The sequence below is a fragment of the Clinocottus analis genome, unplaced genomic scaffold (genome assembly GCF_023055335.1).
Source record: "Clinocottus analis isolate CAN_PGR_092001 unplaced genomic scaffold, fCliAna1.0.p SCAF_21, whole genome shotgun sequence".
In the NCBI taxonomy this organism is placed as follows: Eukaryota; Metazoa; Chordata; class Actinopteri; order Perciformes; family Cottidae; genus Clinocottus; species Clinocottus analis.
The window spans coordinates 7,537,075-7,556,739 of record NW_027175943.1 but is presented as its reverse complement, the minus strand read 5'-3'; the positions used below and the strand labels follow the sequence as shown (position 1 = coordinate 7,556,739).

The 19,665-nt window shown below is 43.1% G+C and overlaps 1 protein-coding gene across 29 annotated transcripts in view; it reads right to left on the bottom strand.

The window, feature by feature from the left end:
* LOC137791982 (receptor-type tyrosine-protein phosphatase delta-like) overlaps window positions 1-19,665 on the bottom strand; it is a 332,202-nt gene that overhangs the window by 193,249 nt on the left and 119,288 nt on the right. For 28 of the 29 annotated variants that reach the window (XM_068587249.1, XM_068587242.1, XM_068587246.1 and 25 more), the window contains exons 5-6: window positions 10,836-10,908; window positions 7,115-7,224 (exon numbers count right to left, since the gene is read on the bottom strand). The gene's annotated coding sequence lies outside the window, so the exon portion shown is untranslated. Of the gene's footprint in view, window positions 1-1,343; window positions 1,395-7,114; window positions 7,225-10,835; window positions 10,909-19,665 lie in introns of all 29 variants that reach the window. The other variant, XM_068587243.1, reaches the window with a different exon arrangement.

Below are 19,665 nucleotides of genomic sequence, written 5' to 3'. Positions count from 1 at the left end.
CCCCCCCAAAGCAATTATTACTCCCCAGTTTTTTACTGTGCTTTGCCATGGGGAAAATGAACCGCAGTACTTATCAGCTCAATGCATACACAAGTGACTGGGGTGGAGGACATATGCATGCGTGTGTGTGTGTGTGTGTGTGTGTGCGTGCGTGCGTGCGTGCGTGTGTGAGCAAGGGCATGCTCGGACGCTTTGTTTATGTTTTGGGGGGCGGTGTGCTGCAGGGGAGGGCCGTGGTGGGCTGACCACTAGTGAGCAATAGGTTAGCTTTTTCCCTCCCATTAGCTCGGTACCGTCAGCACATTTAGGGGCAGCAGGCGGAGCGAGGGGAGATACAGAGATAACCATAAACATGTCACCAAAAATGCATTGTTATTTGCATTCATATTGGAAAGAGCCAAATTGATGTGGGGTCAAACAGGGAAGGTGAGGGTTTATGACCTGTGCATAGCTCTGCTGTCAGCAGCTCTGATCTATCGGACCGGCCAGCCTTGTCAGGCTTTACGCCTGATTATATTATCATGGCTGACAATCAATGCGAATGAATGATCGCTCATCCGCAAAGGGGAGTCGAATGAATAAAGGAGAATGCAAACGGGACGTTCTTTAGGATTCCAGTGAATGGGAATGCATTTCCCAACTTGAAGTCGGCTCGTTAGGTGATGCATTGCATGCCGTTGCAACAAAAAACACTTCCAAGATACTTTGGCTGTCTCTGGCTCTGTTGTTCGGTCTGTGTGCTTTTTGAAAAATGATCTAGCAGTAATAGAGTGAAGCGGCAGAGCTGTGAAAATAAAATAAATAAAACATACTTCACTATTCTGTGGGTTTTGAGCGGCTAATGTGCACTCATTTTGGGTGCCACAGCCGCCAACTGCAGCATTAGTCCCCATCTGGGGACTTGTGTTTCGGTGAAAGTGCTTCTACATTTGTGAGACTCTCCAGTTCTGGGCATCCTCCACCAGCCCCATAACTCAACGTCCCTCTATCACTCCCATGCGACTGGCTGTCATAATCATCAGCATTATGCTCCCTCAATGGGCCTGATTTACAAGTCTGGACATGGCAGCAGCTCTGCGCTAAGGGGTAAACATGAGGCTGTTTGCTCCCGCCAAACCTGCTCCTGCTTACTGCATTTAATGGCTTGGAGAGGCCAGAATGCAGAAAAGTAGCTTTTTGGGAACTGTGATTTGTTTACAACAAACACATGTCTTTTATGTAGTTAACAATCCCAATTATAATTGTTCAGCTTCATTAACACATGATATATTTTATTTTATTTAATAAACAACATTTAAAAAGAAGATGGACTTGTTATAAATTGTGAAAGCTTTAGTAATTACCAATATATCACTTTTGAGAGAAACTCAGGATCTTTGGATTAATCCTGCCACCTACAACAAAGAAAAAATGTAAATGTACCATTACTTTGCCAATAACATCGTTAATACAATAATGAATATAACAAATGCACGATAGATGCATTTCTCTCAATCATGGCAGTATTTATTACGTAAAAAAAGAACTGACTCTAATATTTACCATTTCTGACACATGTGACTGTAACTGATTAATAATATGGAAGCTATGTGAAAAGCTATATGAAGAGTATTGTTCCATTATTAAATTGGAGTTAGAAACGATAAACACCATCATACATTGTTTGTATTTCATCTTTTAATTAATTCCATTATTACTTCTTCGTCATGTTTTGACACACTGAGGGAGGGTACTCGTATGTAATGTAATGTATGAAACATCTATGGAACATGATCATAGAAATGATATGTATTATCGGCATGATCTAGACAGTTTCACATCGCTTTAGATATTGAGATCTAGTGTCTTATTAAATGTATTCAGTCTTTGATCATAGTTTTTTCACCTTGAGGCAGCAGCTGGTCCTTCCCTTAACCCTCTCACTCAATCCCTAATATTATACTCGCCCATATTCATCCACATATTGCGCCTGCTAAGTGATGGGCCACATAAATCAATTTTTATATATACACACACACAATAACTGTTATATGCGGCTTTCAAAGCGCCTGCTGATAGCTGCCATTTCTTATCACTCCAGTTGAATATAGCGCCGTTATGAAGGCACTTTCGCTCGCCGTCTAAATGGAAGAGACTGAGAGAGAGGGAATGCATTTTTGTTCAAATTACTTAAGCTGCCTACAAAGCTCTCTGTAAAGCTGCATGGTTATGAAAATTCACTGAAAAGAGAAGGAAATCTTGATGACAGAATCACCTATATGCCTGTGGATTGTTCTCATTACGCTGTGCACAGACACTGATTCCCTGGGCTCACATATGCTATTTTGTTTTGCACTTACAATGAACTCATGCTCGTAAATGTAACCAGGAAGCACACAACAAAAACACATGCTGCTTCTCCTCCAGGAGAGGGACAGAAACATCCAGATTCTGTCCTCCCATCTTTTTTTCTTTTTTTTTTTTACCAACACGGTGAGAGTGAATCTGCCATCTGTGGTATTAATTTGAAACGCCGAATGCATACGCTAATCAGCCATGTTTATTTTTCCTCGTGTTGAGTTGTGGGCTTTAACATTAGCGAGGAGCCCGTAGTTAATGAACTAAGCTGAAATGAGCTCTCATGACTGCGAGGTGAAATCACCGAAAACAGAGAGCACATGTCCTCCATCTCTTTGGCTCGTGAGGTGCCAGCTTCTGAGCATTCGATTTTTTTTACGGCATCGAGCATCGGTGCAGCGATAGTAGGCAGGGCCCATCGGCGGACAGTGTGATGTCGTGAGAGCATCTGATGGGCAACAGCACAGCAGGAGGAAGAGGAGAGGAAGTGGGATTCAGGACGACAGAGCCAAGAGACACTTTCTCTTTCATTCTCTTGCTCCCAACTGCCCCCAGTGCCAGAGACATGGGCCGCTGCACAGACAGATGGCGTGGAGGTGTGTGTAGCGCTGGGGGTGGGTGTGTGTGTGTGTGTGTGTGTGTGTGTGTGTGTACACGCAAGTGGTGGGTGGTGACGCCATTCGGCTTTGTGCGAGAGTGAGCGATGGAGTGCGAGAGATATAAGGGGAGAAAATGAAGGAGGGAAAAGCACTGCAGAGGTGTGTGTGTGTGTGTGTGTGTGTGTGTGTGTGTGTGTGTGTGTGTGTGTGTGTGTGTGTGTGTGTGTGTGTGTGTGTGTCTACTATCTCCTTCGAGTGTTAATCCACATGCTCTTTAAAAAACATGTATTCCACATCTAAATAGCTTGTGTACTTCATTACAGGAGCAATAAAGGTTCCTTTGTGCTGTCACTGTGCTGCCGCCTGTCACACTGTGCAGAGGAGATGTTGCATGTGAGGGACCTCTCCTGATGACTGGAGGCACACCTCCTCAGAGCTGTGGCTCAGGGAAGGATGCTTCTGTATTGACAGACTGCCATCTACTGGATTTTACTGTCATTTCAATGCATGCTATTTTATCGGCATGACTGACTTGAGTATACGCAGTCGTGCATTTCCCTTCAATGCCTGTGATTTATTATGCCGGCTTCACGCTTCACAGACAGAGGATAGCAATGTGTGTTTTACTTTTCTCGTTTCATGTCTGGTCTGATGGACACCTTCAAAGTTGAAATGAGGATTTCTCTTTTTTTTTGTGCGCATGTTCTAGGAATGTACGTTGAAAATCCAAAGCGTTGTTTGATGAAATATTCAGCAAGTTGAATTTGCAACAGAAGAGATGTGCGTTGAGTAATCCTTTTTTTCTAAAAAAAAAAAAAGTTTATTTATTTTGTTATGAAAATATAAAGAAGCCAGTGATGAAGACCCTTCTTTCTATGTAGTGCATGTAAATCTATATCGTGATGGCAAATAAAAGCAAATGGAAGCCAATCACTTTGATGATGGAGGTAAATGGCACTGCCTCAGACGGAGGAGTCCCTTTGAGGGCAAACGGTGATGCACAGCACCATCTTGTGGTTGTAACCCACTGGATAACTCCCTCATTTTACAAAAATCATTGCCAAATGTATAAATCTGATTATTGCATTTGCCACCAGGATATCAATCAACAGCTAAACGTTTGAGGAAATTAAACATTTCTCTTTCAGTCCTTCTGGGGATTATAATCATATGCAGAGGTTTTACTTGTGACTGGATCACAACGGTTGCATTTTTCCATGTGGACAATGACTAAATATGTTTGCAAAATCACAAGCAACAATGCAATTAATTACATCCATAAGCTATTGCCAATGCTATTGGTGTGCTCGTATATGTGTGCGCTTGACAGTGAGATCTTGTAATGCATTCAAAAAGGCACCAGAACCATTAACTGTCACGCGACTAATGAGCAGCCCGGGTGCAGTTAACGGCCATGAAATATGCACCGCACTTAAATACCTCATCCATAGTGCCTTGAGTTAAATCCATGCATTTCATTAAACACACACGGTGGCTCGGCTCTGCAGAGGGAAAGCCTCGGCTTGTCTGTGCTCGCGTCCTAATAATCACAATAGCACTGAGATGTTAGAGATTTAGCACGTTTGTTAGCACAAATTAGGGAAGGCTATGGACTGGGTCCCGCTGATTGTCAGAGCGCACGCTGTGGGAGTGTGGACTGTATTTAAGGAAGTCATTTGGAGGTTATCATACATTGTCACTAATCATTTAATATTGTCTCTTTTTTACTATGGCCAGTACTTCAAACTCTAATCCCGTCTGTTTGTGGCTTAGTAAAGATTCACCCTGGGAAAGCGCAAGCTGCTATCTGACATGAAACAGATTTGATCCAATTTCCGGCGCATATCTGTCTTTTTCAGACAGGCGCTTTTCAAAAGAAATATGTCAGCAGTCTGGGGATTATGCTTCTTTTTTTTTTTTTTTTGCTAATCACCAAAGGACCCAACCTGCCCGACATTTCTCTGGTTCAACAATGCAGCGCACAGAGCAAAAGTCCTTTTCCATTTAGATGCTTATTTTTGATCTTCCTTTCTTCTCGTTGTGTCGACACAATCAGATGTACGAACCATTAACTTCACACTCCGCCGAGTTACATGATTATCTCGTGCAAATGAAAAGTGATTTAGCGGGAGAAAAAAAAATAAAGCCCAAGATGGACTAATTTCATGACCGTGTTCGACTGATGTCGAGCGAACAGACTCATCATCATTCATCCAGATTTGCTCTCCTCAGAGTGAGCACGAGGAGTTGGCCCTGTTTACTCTGTTGGGGGATAAACCATCTATCAAAGCGTCCTGGAGGTGAATATTCGGTAAACAGTTTCCCTCTCGGTCCCAACTACCGACAGCACTTCCACGCACAGATTACACACTGCGCTGCACGTGTTCAATGAGGAAATGTGGAAAAAAAAATTCTAATATAGTATAATATACTGGATTGTGTATGCTGTAATATACATGTTTAGAGGGCTTTTATGCCCCAAAAAAGGCCTCACAGGCAATTCTTACTCTTATGAAGTGTGTGTGCATGCATGTTTGTGTGTGTGTGTGTTTGATAACCGGCTGATGTTGAGAGCGCTGGAGTGTAAGCACACAACATGTGGGATGAGCGTGATGGATTCCTCGTATCGTTGGTAGTTATTTGTGGCGTGCCCATAACCGCAATTCCCCAGCCACAGCTTATTGCAGGGTGAAGCTGAGCGAGATATATTCTGAGGCTGGCATAAAGCCACTGGACTTTGTAATAATTCATCGGCCAAAAAGCCCTGCATGTACTCACCGTGCAATATTTATACCCCGCTGAATGTGTTTTCTCAGCTACATCATCGCACAGGCCCTCGGCAGGGATTTTCTCCTGTGAGAACAGACTTTAGTGTTTCAGACCCGAGTTAAATCTGGGGAACAATCCTTTTGAGTTTCCCTCATAACGCATTCTGTCTGATTAGAATGACGTAAGTGGCTCCTAAGCCAATGCTGCTGTTTTAAAACTTGCTTTTTCGTAAGGTTTTAAATGCCTATATCTAATCCCATGTCTAGATTATCTAGATTTTGCACCATCTAGTGTATTCACCTGGCAGTAAAACCGATTTGCAGATGTGATAAGTGTTTGAGTTTAATAATGCCGAGAACAGTAATTCGGTGACTTCTTTTCAGTAATTATTTAACAAGTCAGTGAGCGTGTTTTTGTGTATCAGTGTGTCCTGATATTCCCTCTCACTCTGTCTGCGGTACCTCGATCCAGTCTGAACTCTCAGGAGAGCTTTTGTATGTTGGTTTGTTCTTGATTCGCCCTTTCCTCAGCTTTGTTTTCATTAACCATTTTGCTCTTTTTTTGTGTTGTTGTATTAGGAATGCATTTTCTCCTTCCTCGGAGGAGCCTCACATGAAATATAAATGCTTCAAAATATGGTTTAAGAATATCTTCCAAAGAGGGGGAATGAAAGGACAAAGAAGAATACACGTTGTTTCGATTGAACACGTGTTTGCTGATGGTGGCGCTCTCTTCAACACGCGAGCCATTAAAGTCAAGCGAAAACTTAAAATTATAACGCTATAAACTGCATATAGGTAACTATAAAGCTGCAATATAAGATTAATATAAGTTTGAATTTAAAATGAAAGTTCTCCTTTTTCATATTATCTATTTTTTTGGGCTGACCTAAAATTTCTCTACATTATCAAATTGTGCTGTTAACCCACAACATTGTTCTTTCTTGTTATAGTTTTTTCCCGACCCACATTGACAAAAGTGTTATTTTGAATGAAAGCTTCCTATCAGAGTTGATTATAAGACGTCTTAGAGTAAAATGTCTTCTGATGTCATTCACAAAATTAAAGCATTGTTCTTTTTAACCCATTCACAAAAAAGCATCAACTACAACTCCATCTAAAAAAAACAAGCCTTTGGTCTAAAAGGCTCTGCTACACTGTTCTGTGGTTTTTCAATGAAAATGCTGTTCCAATTTAATCTGAAAGCCGCTTTTCTCATATTAGAAGCTTAAAGTGAAGAGAAAATGCTTCTGCTTATTTTGCAATTAAGCCCTTTTTTCACCCCAGGAATTAATGAGATTAAGTCATAACCAAATAAGTTACCACAAATGTTAAGCCCAACGCTGAGAACCTTGTCTGAGGAAAACGGCGTCCCTGTGGACTGTGTGGGGTGTTAAATGTGAAACTCACCAAGAAACCAGGCTCCTCTGTTGTGTTCATGCAGGTGCCACCATGCTGCCCGATGCTGCCGCTTTACCTCGCCGACTCACCGCGGAAAAGAACGCCCCCTTTGCCCCCACCTAGGAGACGAGAAAGAGTCCGCGGGATGAGCTTTTCATCTCACACAATTGTAAGTGAAAATATGACACAAAGCTTGCTTTGAAAAATTCATACGTTAGGAAAACAAACGGAGAAGACTGAACAATAGCCTCATGAGTTTCTACAGTTCTGTAGATATCGGCATCGAAATCAACGAGCATCAACACACTGCTCGCCTGAGAGGCTTAAGTCCATCGTTTGAAAGCAAAGTAAATCAGTGGATGAAATGCATTTCTAATATTAGCATGGTTCCCATGGCCTATTTTCAACAATGCCCTTATTTATGTACTGTTGCAGAGAGCACTCAAAATAATACCTATGGGGAAAAGGACAAACAAATATGTCAGATTTGATGTGTTCTCATTGATTTCTCCCTTTTTGTTGTGGTGCTGCATTGTGTCCCTCGAGCAAGCAGTTTGCATGTGTGTTTCATCTTTAGACAACACACACAATATGATAAGACAGTGCGTATCAGAAGACCAAGGCTCTAAAATGTAAAGTAACTCATCACTACTTCAGCTTTGCCCATTTCCTCACTACTGCTATCTTGAAAATATGCTCCAAAGATGCTTCACTGAAAGGCAAGCATTTGAACCATATGAATTCAATTTAAGTCTGAACATGCAGCGACCATAACTATCTCTTTTTCACTGCTGCAGACTCAAAGCTGAAATATTGCGCTGCTACCCTGAGGTGAGGTCCAAGCTCAGAATAATCATCCAAGGTCAGTCTAAAAGACTGCACTTTGTATCTTAGTGGCAGCCCCCTCGAGTTATTAGAAAAATATCCTGTTTCCGGCTCATGAGGCCATATTTGCATAGAATTAACCTCTCAGAAGACATATTAAAGACAGGCCTTAAATCTGACGTGCCTTTGGAATAGCTTATGAGCATTTGCATAACGTTTGCCTCCTGCGCAGGTGATAAAGCAGCATTAAGCCTGGATTACAGTATTTGATTTAGTGAGCATGTGTGTGTGTGTACAATGAATACATATTTTATACTGTGTACCTGAATATGTGCAAAGCACAATCTGTTTTAGCTGTTTTTGGCATGCCTCCCAAATTGCAAGCAGGGCAAAAGAGAACAGGGTGCTCTGCCTGGCTGCCATGTTGCTCATGTGACCTCATGAAAGTCCCTTCAAGCGGTGTAATAAATCATGGCAGCCGGGGCTGGCCCACGACACCTGCTTAAATGCACACACGTGCGCACGCTTTTTGATAACCATAATGCAATACATCAAAAATAAAGAAGTACAGTATGGGGACGCACTGATATCGGGTACCGTGACCCCTTCGAGCTAACAGGATGGACCAGACGGAAACGTTCGCTTTTAACCCCAAAGACACTATTGTACTCCTACAGACCTAACACCTGGCAACATCGATGTCTCAAATAAGACAGATGGAAGAGAAATATATCCCTGAGGGTTGATTTAAGAATTGTCTTCGCACAATATAAAGTGATCTTCACTCAGAGCCGTAATTCAACACGACAAAAATGCACTACCATTTGTCGGTTTATCTCTTTTTTCCCAATTATAAATGGCCTTTGCTGTAAAGAGACAGCATTTGTCACTGTTAACAGGTCACTTCTCATCTATTGTAAGCAGTTTTAGGAAGTAGACTTTGGAAAGTTTCTGGTCGGCGGACCTGTTGGTCTTCTAAACGGGGTCACCCGCTACTGCTGCTTTGTATAAAACAACCCCATCTGACAGGCGCAGGGAACTTGCACAGCTACCCTTTTGAGTAAAATGCACAACAATGTCATCGAGGAGTCTTCCTGACTTCGCCTCTCAGAAGAAAAACCAGATTAAATTTAAATTTAATGCCATAATGGTTGTTGAACAAGACATTCAAATGGCCTCTAACAGACTATGTGATCGTGACAATTTTGCCGCTGTCATTAACAATACTTCAGGCACAAAGTTAGTTTAACTCACTTGTCCGTACTTAACTGTTTTCGTCTTTTCTTTCCACTGAAGCTACATTTGTCTCTGTCATCTCTAATCTGAATCACTTTGCCACCTGAGCTTCCAACACATTTTTTTTGTGTGTGCGCAAATGTTCTCAGTAATTGCCACAAGGGACAGAGGGCATTATATGGGTGGAATGCTCTGAGTGAAAAGCATCATTGCCTCGCAGCGTTTACACTCACCTATTTAACACACTTGGGGATCTCTTTGAGGCTGCTGGTGAACGATAGGACATAAACTGAGAAGCAGCGTCCCAATAACGAGACACTGGGCCTCAACAGCTCTGCCAGAATATGAACTCAAAATAGCAAGCTGCAAAACTTCTGTTGCAGGTGCGTTTGAATCAAGCACATTGGGAATCCTATTGGATATGTAGAGCAATGCGTTGACTTACGCAGCCCAGAGGAACAGCAACTTACAGCAACACAAACATCCAATTATCAGCGGCACTCCAAACTCCTTCGGGGGAAACCACAGCCCTCCTCATTGATCTGGAAACCAGCACTGAGATACAGGGGAACGCCACTCTGGCTCCAGGGGACAAGAACTAACGATCCCAACCTGAACATCATTATGATGATGACGATGAGGAGAAGACGTGATTTTTACGTGCATAGTCCACTTTATATACTCAGCGAAACAGTGCGATACTGTTGTCATATTTTATTGTATGTGCCTTATTTAATGTATTTTTTATAGCATTTTTCTATTCTTAATTCTAATTCTATTTGTTTTTTCCTTTTAAGTTTTTTTGTAGTTTTGTGAGTAAGGACCAAGCAAAATTAGCTGTGTACAGGATAACTGTCTGTTTTCTGTGCATATGAAAAGACAAATATATTGAATTGCTTACGTTTGGGTCACATGGTAACTCATTAATGTGGATTTCTTGCTTTTTTGTGTTTGCGTGTATGCTTATCCACGTCATCCAAATGCTGTGAGAAATCATAATGGGTGTCTCATGCACGCAGTCCTCATGTGGAAATAGATCTCTTGTAAAAACAGGAGCGCAGCAGCAGTTGAGACTCCTGGACTCCAGAGGGCACCATTAGCATGCTTTATGTGTGTCACCATGCTGTACGGAGCTAACCAGCCATATCTCCAGCTATTTAGCATTTAGCGTCCAATACGGTGCTCAAACAGGAGGCATACTGTGGATATTTAAATGTCTGTGAGGAGAATGATGGTTAGTTTAAAAAATCAATGTGATTATAAAATGACAATTGACTGCATAATACTGTAAACGCAGCGAGTGGAAAGGGCATTCACTGTTCTGGCTCAAAAAAAGGAAATCAAACTTAACTCGTTTGCCAAGCTTGAGATTTATTTCATACCCAAACATAAATGTCAGGCAGTCGAGCCAAACTAATTTACAGTGACTGAACTTATTGTATAAACAGATCATGGGCTCTTTCCATGCATTCGTCAATACTAACAACGTTTCGTTGTTTGACCCTTAATTTGATTCATATGGGTTGACATTATTATCTTGTTGGTGTTGTGTGTGGCTGCATTGACATTTGAACGTCGGAAACTGGATTTCCAGCAGTGATTGTCATAGATGGAGTACTTTATTGGATAACACAATTTCAAGGAAGGTATTATTTTTTTTATATCTTACCCGTTTGGAATAATGATTTGCGATTGGTGCCTCGGACCAGAGTGATGAAAGAAGAGAACTCCTCAGAATCTCCCTGGAGGACAAAGAGAAGGAGAGGTCAGGGAGTGTATTGTATTATTGTCCATTCACCAGCAAACACTTGGATCATTGTACTGTACATCTGCGTACTCCATCACATGTTGAGTCATATGGAGACGAGCATACCCTGTGACCACTATGCATGGCTTTTGTTCTCCTCACAGTCCCATTAGTGTGCGCAAACATGCTTTGAGGAGGTGATTCTCCGGTGTGCATAATGCGAGCTGCTAAAAATAGACTCCTGCATGAGCGCTGACAGTTCCTCCACCACATGCTGAAGACAGGACGTTTGGATATGTCTGCTTCTAAGTCATAATTTTCTGACAGTGACTCTCACATGCACCCTTAGTTATGTGCAAGGCAGCATGAATATGCCCCTGACACACACACACACACACACACACACACACACACACACACACACACACACTCTCACACTTGGGAGTAAGAATTGCCTGTGAGGGCTTTTCTGGTATGTATATTACAGCATATACAATCCAGTATCCAATACTATCGTATATTAAACATATTTTCCCCCATTTTCTCCAAGAACACGTGCAGCGCAGTGTGTTATCTGTGTGTGGAAGTGCTGTCGGGACTCGGTACCAAGAGGGAAACTGTTTACCGAATGTTCACCTCCAGGACACACACACACGCCACGCACACACAACTGTACACATGTGCCTAGTGTCAACCATACAGTGCACATACATGGGACCTAAATGGATTTGGGCAAGGACTGGACTCAGATTGATGACTGGAATATAATAAGGTGGCAAGGGACCCGGAATGATGTCCAAGGAGCACAGAGGTCCTCCTCATTCTTGAAAACACACAGACAAGCTTTGACAAACACACACACATCAATATTAACGCTCTGCCATGTTTGCCTCGTGAATTTCCAAGAGCAGAGCTCGGCTCTTTAGCCGAAGACGAGCACATGCTTGTTTTTTTGTTTTTTTCAGACTAGCCTCAAACGTCACAGCGGCGCCAGTGATCGACAGATCTCCCGCCTGTGTTTGTATTGCATGACAACGACACTGATAATTGGATGTTGGACACCATTGTGCACACTACCTCTCCTATCTGCTGCCGCCATGCAGGATTCTGCATCTTCAAAGCACTACTAGTGTGAATCCAGCTTGGCTTTTTGCATCTGTAATCCCGCTTTTTTTTTTTTTTCCCCCCACTTCGCCCACGCACTTGATATGCAAAAAACATGTGTTTACTTGAGATCAAAGTTTCTTTCTCCCTCCCCTTCTTCATTTTCCCCCCGTCTAAAAATGGACTCCTTTTATTATGCAAGCCAACAAAGAGCAGAGTCTGCTCACGCAGCCCATTCCAAGCATACTGATTAATTAGCTTGTATAATTAGCTCAATGATTTAGAGAAACACGGCCATGGCCACCCAAGAAGCTATGCTAATAGATCCCTGTCTATAGCAATTACAATGGCCATAACTTAACAATAGTGGCTTGAATGTCCAGATCACTGCTCTAAGAGAAAGTAGGCGGTGCAGTAATCGTTGTAATATCATATTAGCCGGTGTTTGGTGAATGCACACTTGAGATTGTGTTGCAAGTCATGTGTTTGTGGTAAATACTATTTTACAGACATCACTGGAAGACTGAGGGCTAATGAAATGTTCCCGGGTTATTTTTTACTTTGACGACAAACTTTGATGCCGGCAACACTCTTACTGCACGAAGACTTTAAACGTGATGTAAGATGTTGAAAAATGTGAAATCTGCTTTTAGTGTCTCAAGGAGCAAAGTTACAGTATATTGCAGCCATCTGTTATGCCATTCTATATCTTCTGAATGCCAGTTATGTTAACTCCGCCTCTGTAAAGCGCACACGTGAGGACATTCAGTTGTGGACTTTACAGATTCTATAAAATGAGAGTCAAACCAGACAGTATCTCTGCTCTCTGACACCAGCATCAGCATTCCTGGCTTCACTTCAGACATAAATCCCCCGTTTATGGCCTGCCCATGAACAGTAACCAACAGAGACACCGGCTCCACTCATAAAACCACAAGAATGTTGATGTGGGGGAGAAGATATTACTTATACCATACACAACTTCTAAAGCGTCAGTCAAGCGGGAGCTTTAATAAAAGAAGGGAAAACAAGTTAATTTTGTTTTGTGCTCTGATTGAATGCTTTGATGATCACACACAGTCATTAATGACCGGTAATTTACAACACAAGTTGCTGCTGACAAAGGATGAGAGTTATGGCGCCATCGTGCTTGTGGACAGCATAAGAAATGGCCTGTGAGAGGCATATTTTAATATTTATTGCTAGACCACTATAAAACCAGCCTTGGGCCTGTAGATACTGTTGAACTGTCAACTAAAATCTTGTCCAGTCACAAATAGAGCCTGATGTTGACTAATGAATGCTCGTACACAAAGTAGAATAGAAGTTGTCCATTGCATAGTTTTTAAGCAAAATCCAAATAGAATCTCACAGCGTGATGACACACATCATTCAATATTCATCATGACAATACTCCATTAAGTCTGACTGTTATGGCTAACTGGTTCGCTAATATTCCACATTTTTTTACGCCATGCAGACACAAGAAAACATCAGCATTGATTCAGTCGTCTTTCCGGTCTCTCGATGCATGATAATCTAATCTTTAAAATACTTTTTTTATGTTCGGTTTGGCCTCTAACTCTTTAGTTGCTTAAAGTCCACACCACTCGATGATGCTGAAACGCTCTGTAGAGCAGGAGGAAGCTGGAGTCAGATTCTACTTTCTATATATATATATATATATATATATATATATATATTTATATATATATATATATATATATATATATATATATATATATATATATATTTATATATATATATATGAATGATTGTGGAGCTTTGACACCAACTGTTAGACAGTTGCTTTATTAAAGTTTGAGTGGAAATGGAGGAAAAGACTTCATTTGAGCGCTGACACAGCATGGCATTTTAATAACTGTGAGGATCCCATCTGTTAAATAATTTCCATGAACATGAGGTGAAACAAAACTCTTCAGACAGCAACTCTTACATCACGCAGTAGCTAAGTACAGATCAGCTGCTAGCCTGGCTTCACCTTGCTGCTTGTTTCTGTTAAGTGTGAGAACTTACTGAGAAATAAGTTACTGAAGTAAAACAAGTCATCAGAATTAAACGACACCAGTGCATGAGTCTACAACCGAGGCCTCTCGCAAATTGTTTCTGCACTTCCAATCGATTGACAGCTCCCTGAAACTCTCTGTAATGAAACAATGTAAAGCAAATGTGCCATTAGGGTTCACAGCGCGCCCAAACACACTAATTGCCACGCAGGCTTGATAGCGCGCCAGTTTGAGTCTGTGTCTGGATGTTGCCAGCAGGTGCGATGCTATCCGCTCGTGTGAGCTGAACATCACAGTCCCGCGTTTGACACCATTGTGTCAAAAACTCTGTGCTCAGCTCGTCAGCTCTGGTGCGCTGTGCCGAAACAAGCCAGCTAAAAATGAGCACTTGGGAAGCGATCTCCCTCCCTCCCTCCCTCCCTCCCTCCCTCCCTCACTCCCTCACTCACTCTCTGTACCAGCAGCTGCCTCGGTGGAAACCGGGTAGCGTCACTGTCAGACGTAGATGGAATTAGTTATACGGTGCATCGTATGTCTGGTGCGGAATTGGCGTCACGCAGCCCAAAAAAGATACGCTTTGGGTTGGAGGAGGTTTGATATTTTAGACCCATTTGCATTCGTTTGCGCTTGTCAGGCTGCTGTTGACGCCATATCACATTTGCCATGTGAGCTGTCTCTGTGAGAAATGTTCCCGTCCAAACTCGGATACAAATTCAAAAATCACTTAATGCCACGCAGCTTTAATTTGAGATTTATATGCCCATTTCACGTTCAAACTTAATGTATTTGCTAATCCTTTATAGCATAGCCAGTACTTTTGATCATTTTAAAGCCTATCAAATGTCCTTGTCCGTGCTTCTATCCGAATGGAGACTGTGGAATGCTGCTGTGGTGCGTACAGGCATCTTGTATGCTACCTTCCCCTTCCGTCTGCAAAGCCCTCTTATCAGCAGAGTTTTGCATCACGCTGGAAACTTTCCATCATGCTGAAACTGCGCCTCCCTAAAGGCTCTCATAATCTGCTCAGCATGCATAACGTTAATCGTTCAAATATCTCATCAACACAACAGGATAAGCACGCTGTCAGTGCAAAGAGGGGAGTGAGCGAGATAATGTGTGGTAGGCAGCGAGTCAGAGGAGGTACGCTGGAAACGGAGGAAGGGCTTAAGCAGTGAAGGATGAAGACACGGAGAGGGCAAAGGGTGAATGATAAGATGAAACTGAGAATGAAACTGGAAGATGCAGCGAAGGCAGACGGGAAGAGGGAAAACACATTACGGCTATAAAGTGGGAGAATTACACGAAGGGAACGGAAAGGAGGGTAGCTCCTCTTAGGAAACTCTACGCCTCTCTGTTCTGTCCCTTTTTCCAGGCAGCGCTGGAGAAGATGATAGCATTGATCATCTTCTTAAAAGAGCGCTTTTCCTGTCACCGTATCACCTCACGTCATTAAGATGACTGCTTGAGTTGCCTTAAAAGGTTTCTCACGGGCCGGGCAACGGCAAGCTGTCGGATTGCCTTCCACGTTCTTGCCTCCCTTTATTTGGTGAGACTGCTGACAAACCTGAGAACGCGTAAGTGTCTGTTGTATTGATTTCCATCAATCTGCAGTTGTAGGATCATATTTAATGAAGGGGGCGGGGACGAAATCTATTCAAAAGTCTGTTGAATTGTGGGCATATTCACATGGACTGATATTCTATTGTAAGTGGAAACACATGTTCATCAATCAAAACCAGATAATTCCATTACATTCATTGCCTCCATGACAGATAGTCTATTTCTATTGTCCTGATACATTACTTCTTCGAGGCTCACACCCCCAGGTTCCCCTAAGGAGTTCCCATCTCAAATCTCTGAGAGAACGGATGAAGTAAATAGATTTTGTTCTTCAGATCTCTCACATTTCCTTCGCTATAAATCCACTTGTCACCGCATAAATCTTTGGGAAGTTTGGTCTGCCCTGTGCCTCTGCTTATTAGCCAGCCAGGGATCAATTTATCACCTTTGAGGACGAAGAACGGAGGCATTTGGGGATTCTCTCAATCCCTTTGATTTATGGAGTCGGAGGAGAGGCAGGGCATTTTTGGGTCATGCAAATTCTTCTCGGCACAAGAGCCTGCCCCTCCTGCCTCATCTTTGTGCTGAATTCATCTCTATGGCATGTGAGAGGAAGAGCGGGATCTGGAAGTAAATTGGGTGGTTGGAGTGTGAATGAGAAGTTAAGCTTGTTCAAGTAAGTGGTAATGATGGCACTGCATAAATGCTGGCGCCGTGTATCAAAGGGAATCACCCACTTTCAGTGATGGCTGAAATAAGGGTTGTTGGATTCCGCTGATTTCTCCTCAGACTCAAATCCACAGCACGGGCCTTTCACGCAGTTCAGAGCCTTTACCACTAGGCCGTGCTATTGGTCCTTCAAATCCTCCCTCCGAGCTTGTGACCCATTTTATTCCCATGAAGAAAAAACCTCTGCAGGAATTGTGGCTGCCCCACCTTACCTCCGCTAAGTGGCTACCTCGTCTTGGCAGATGAACTACAGAGCCGGGCTGCTGCTCTACAACTCCTTCATTTGTAATTGTCCTCATGTAAATGATGGGCCGGGGATGGGGACTTGTGGGAAATGTATTTCTTTCCAAGGAGAAGCGGCTCCAGGGAGACTGACGGAGTGCTGCTGGCTTTGCGTATAGTGTTTACGGGGCAGGTTTCAAACGTTGCATCACATATTGTTTGGCATACAAGTGTGTAACCAGGTTGAATCACCACAGCTGCAGACAATATGAAAACAAGCAGGAGATGGGAAGAGGAGGCATGCACTTGCAAGTCCGAACACTCCTTCCTTCTGTAAGTTGTGTGTGTCCCCATGAGCCATGACTGTGTGTTTGGACAACTAACAGAGATACATGCGTTACCACACACTCGGAGCCGCTTTGCTTTGGGCAGCTTTTCTTTAATTTTGAAACCTCCAATCCCCTCTGCCTCACATGCGTCTATAAATCAACCCAGACTCCATCCCGTTGCTGTGTTTGTATGCATCAACGACGAGTTGCGTGCGGCCACAAGTTCACAACTCACTGGCCACTGTCTTGGCTCTCGTCCACACTCAATCCCTCCTCATAACAAATGAAGCCCCACCGGCTAGCAGATTTCTCTAACGCTTACCAGCACCGCCACATCTTTGTCATCACCCCCCCCATCCTACCTCTCCCTACTTCTCACTTCCTCTTCCCTTTCCTTCTTCTACCTTGTTCAGGCACACTGGAGCCTCTTTTTTTTTGTGGCAGAGAGCATAAGACTCGCCGTTTGCTGAGTGGGCAGCGGGGAGCGGAGGAGGAAAGAAGAGAAATGGAAAAGAAAGACGCAGAAGGAGGAGGGAGAAAGAGAATTATCTAACAGGATTAAAGGAGAACAACGGAATGGAGAGCACTTAAAATACTCATGACATGAGCCCTCTTGCAAAAAGGAGGGGATGAGTAACAATGGCTGAATCACTCTTGAGGCTCCCTGTCTCTGTACAATATGCTTTCTCTCCTTCTTCCTCCCTCTCTCCATTACAACCCATGCCTCTCTGCCTCTCTCCTTCTATCTTCCCTTTCCAACCTTGTTTGATGGATCTCACAGGAGTCGTGTTAATAATGAGAGAGGGAGAGTGGCTTTAATTAACCAATGGAAGAAAAAGTATTCAATTTAGATGGAACGACAAGAGCTTCCACCGGCATTGACTGTACGCCACGGGTAGATATTGTTAGATAGAGGGGGAGGAGATGGATGGGGGAGGGAAATCTGGAGGGAGAACGGGGGAGAGATGAGAATGAGATGATCGGCAGGTGCAAAGACATATATCAGGTTTCAGAGGGGTGAGACCAAGCAAAATGAGTGATAGGCAGATTTAGAGCAAGATTGAAACAAAGGAAATCAGAGAATTGCCACAATCTTTTGCCAAGGGCTGGGAGAATAGAAGATGAAATATGTCCTGTCAAGAATCGGGCTGGAACAACAAGCCCACCTCTGTCCCAAACCAGGAAGAGATGGCATACAATGATTTTACAGCGAGGCCAAACAAATGCCTTAGTTACCTTTACCGGTCTGTTACACACAAGTGTGTGTTTATTGACATGTCGAAAAAAGCAAATGGGAACAAATAGCCTTTCCCCCTCACCTCCACCTTACCGGAATCAGAAAGGTGGAACAACATGACATATTTCCTCCAGGCGGATCGAACTTCCGGGAGAGAATAGCACTTCAAACGATCAGCGCGCCTCGCCAGCTCCCCGGCCCGTCTGACTCACGGAGATACCAGCCGGCTGGCGGCACGGCCGACAACACACACACACACACACACACGGTTGTGGTAGCACACAGGATTTTGCATAGTTTTTTTTTTTTTGCATACGATTTTGCACACAAGTCCTACTCCTCAAACACATGCCACCCCTCATCCAAGACAAAACCACTGAAACGTCCTCCACCTCTTGTGAATGGAGACGTGGCACATTTCCACTTTGTCTAAAACTTTACAATCGCCAACATTTTGAGCAGATTTTAATGCAGCAAACTAATGTGTTTACGCTCGCTATAAAAAGATTCCACTTGGCGCATAATATCTGTGGATAAGGTCTCTGGAGCTGCTGCTGCCTTTCTTTTTATATCACATAACAAACATGTGATGGCAGTGGGAGAGGGACTCTTCAGCCTTTGTAAATAGGACACCATTTGAATATTTTACTCATGGCTCGTGCTTATCGAGCGTTCATTCCTTTAGAATCATCGCTTCTTCCAAAGTGGAGAGAGGAAAGTAAATGAAAACATCTAAATAAATGAGTGTGTTGTGTATGCACACCCAGTGTATTATGTCCTTCTCTGCAAAAGATATTGCATACTTGATGCTAATGCAAAGGACACATTTTAATGATAGTGAGAGCATGACAGTGTGCAGAAAATAATGACGACTTGGCTGTCTGGTAATTTGACTGAGAGATTTGGCTTTTGGTACCGACTCTCTCCAAAGAGAAGACTTAAGGAGCTTCTGGGATTTGAAAGTTGAAAGATAAAGGCTCTGTTACACTGGGGATCTGCGAGTGCCTCAATATTCAGCTATGCGCCATGACAAGAATCATTAGGCGAGGAAAAAAAACCTGATGGAAGAACTCAAAGGCATAATCAGTTGTTTACAATGGCAGGAGAGAGATGGAGGAGACGGAACCAAACCTTCACAGATGAAGGAGGGTTGGAAATAAATAAATAAAACCTCAGTGACCAGACGGCGCTCTGACATATTCTGAATCCTCGCTGACACACTCCTGATGTGTGACAGCTAGCGACAGATGGGAAAAGCTGAAAGAAGAAGTAAATGTAAAGGCAACGGAGAGGATGGATAGAGGACTATAAGAAGAGGTTGAGGGGAAGATTGAAGAAGAGCAGAGAGAGTAAAGTAGAACGGGAAGCAGAAAATGGACAGATGTCCTGAGAACCCTTTCAAGTTCAATCAAGTGCCCTTTAGCAAGGCACCCCGACTGTTTCGATGCCGCTCAGCGGCAAACAGCACGGTGCTGGGGCAACTCCCAGGTGTGAATGAGTGTGACCTTTTCTCTCTCTGCAACTACTCCCCGAAGCTGTCCCTG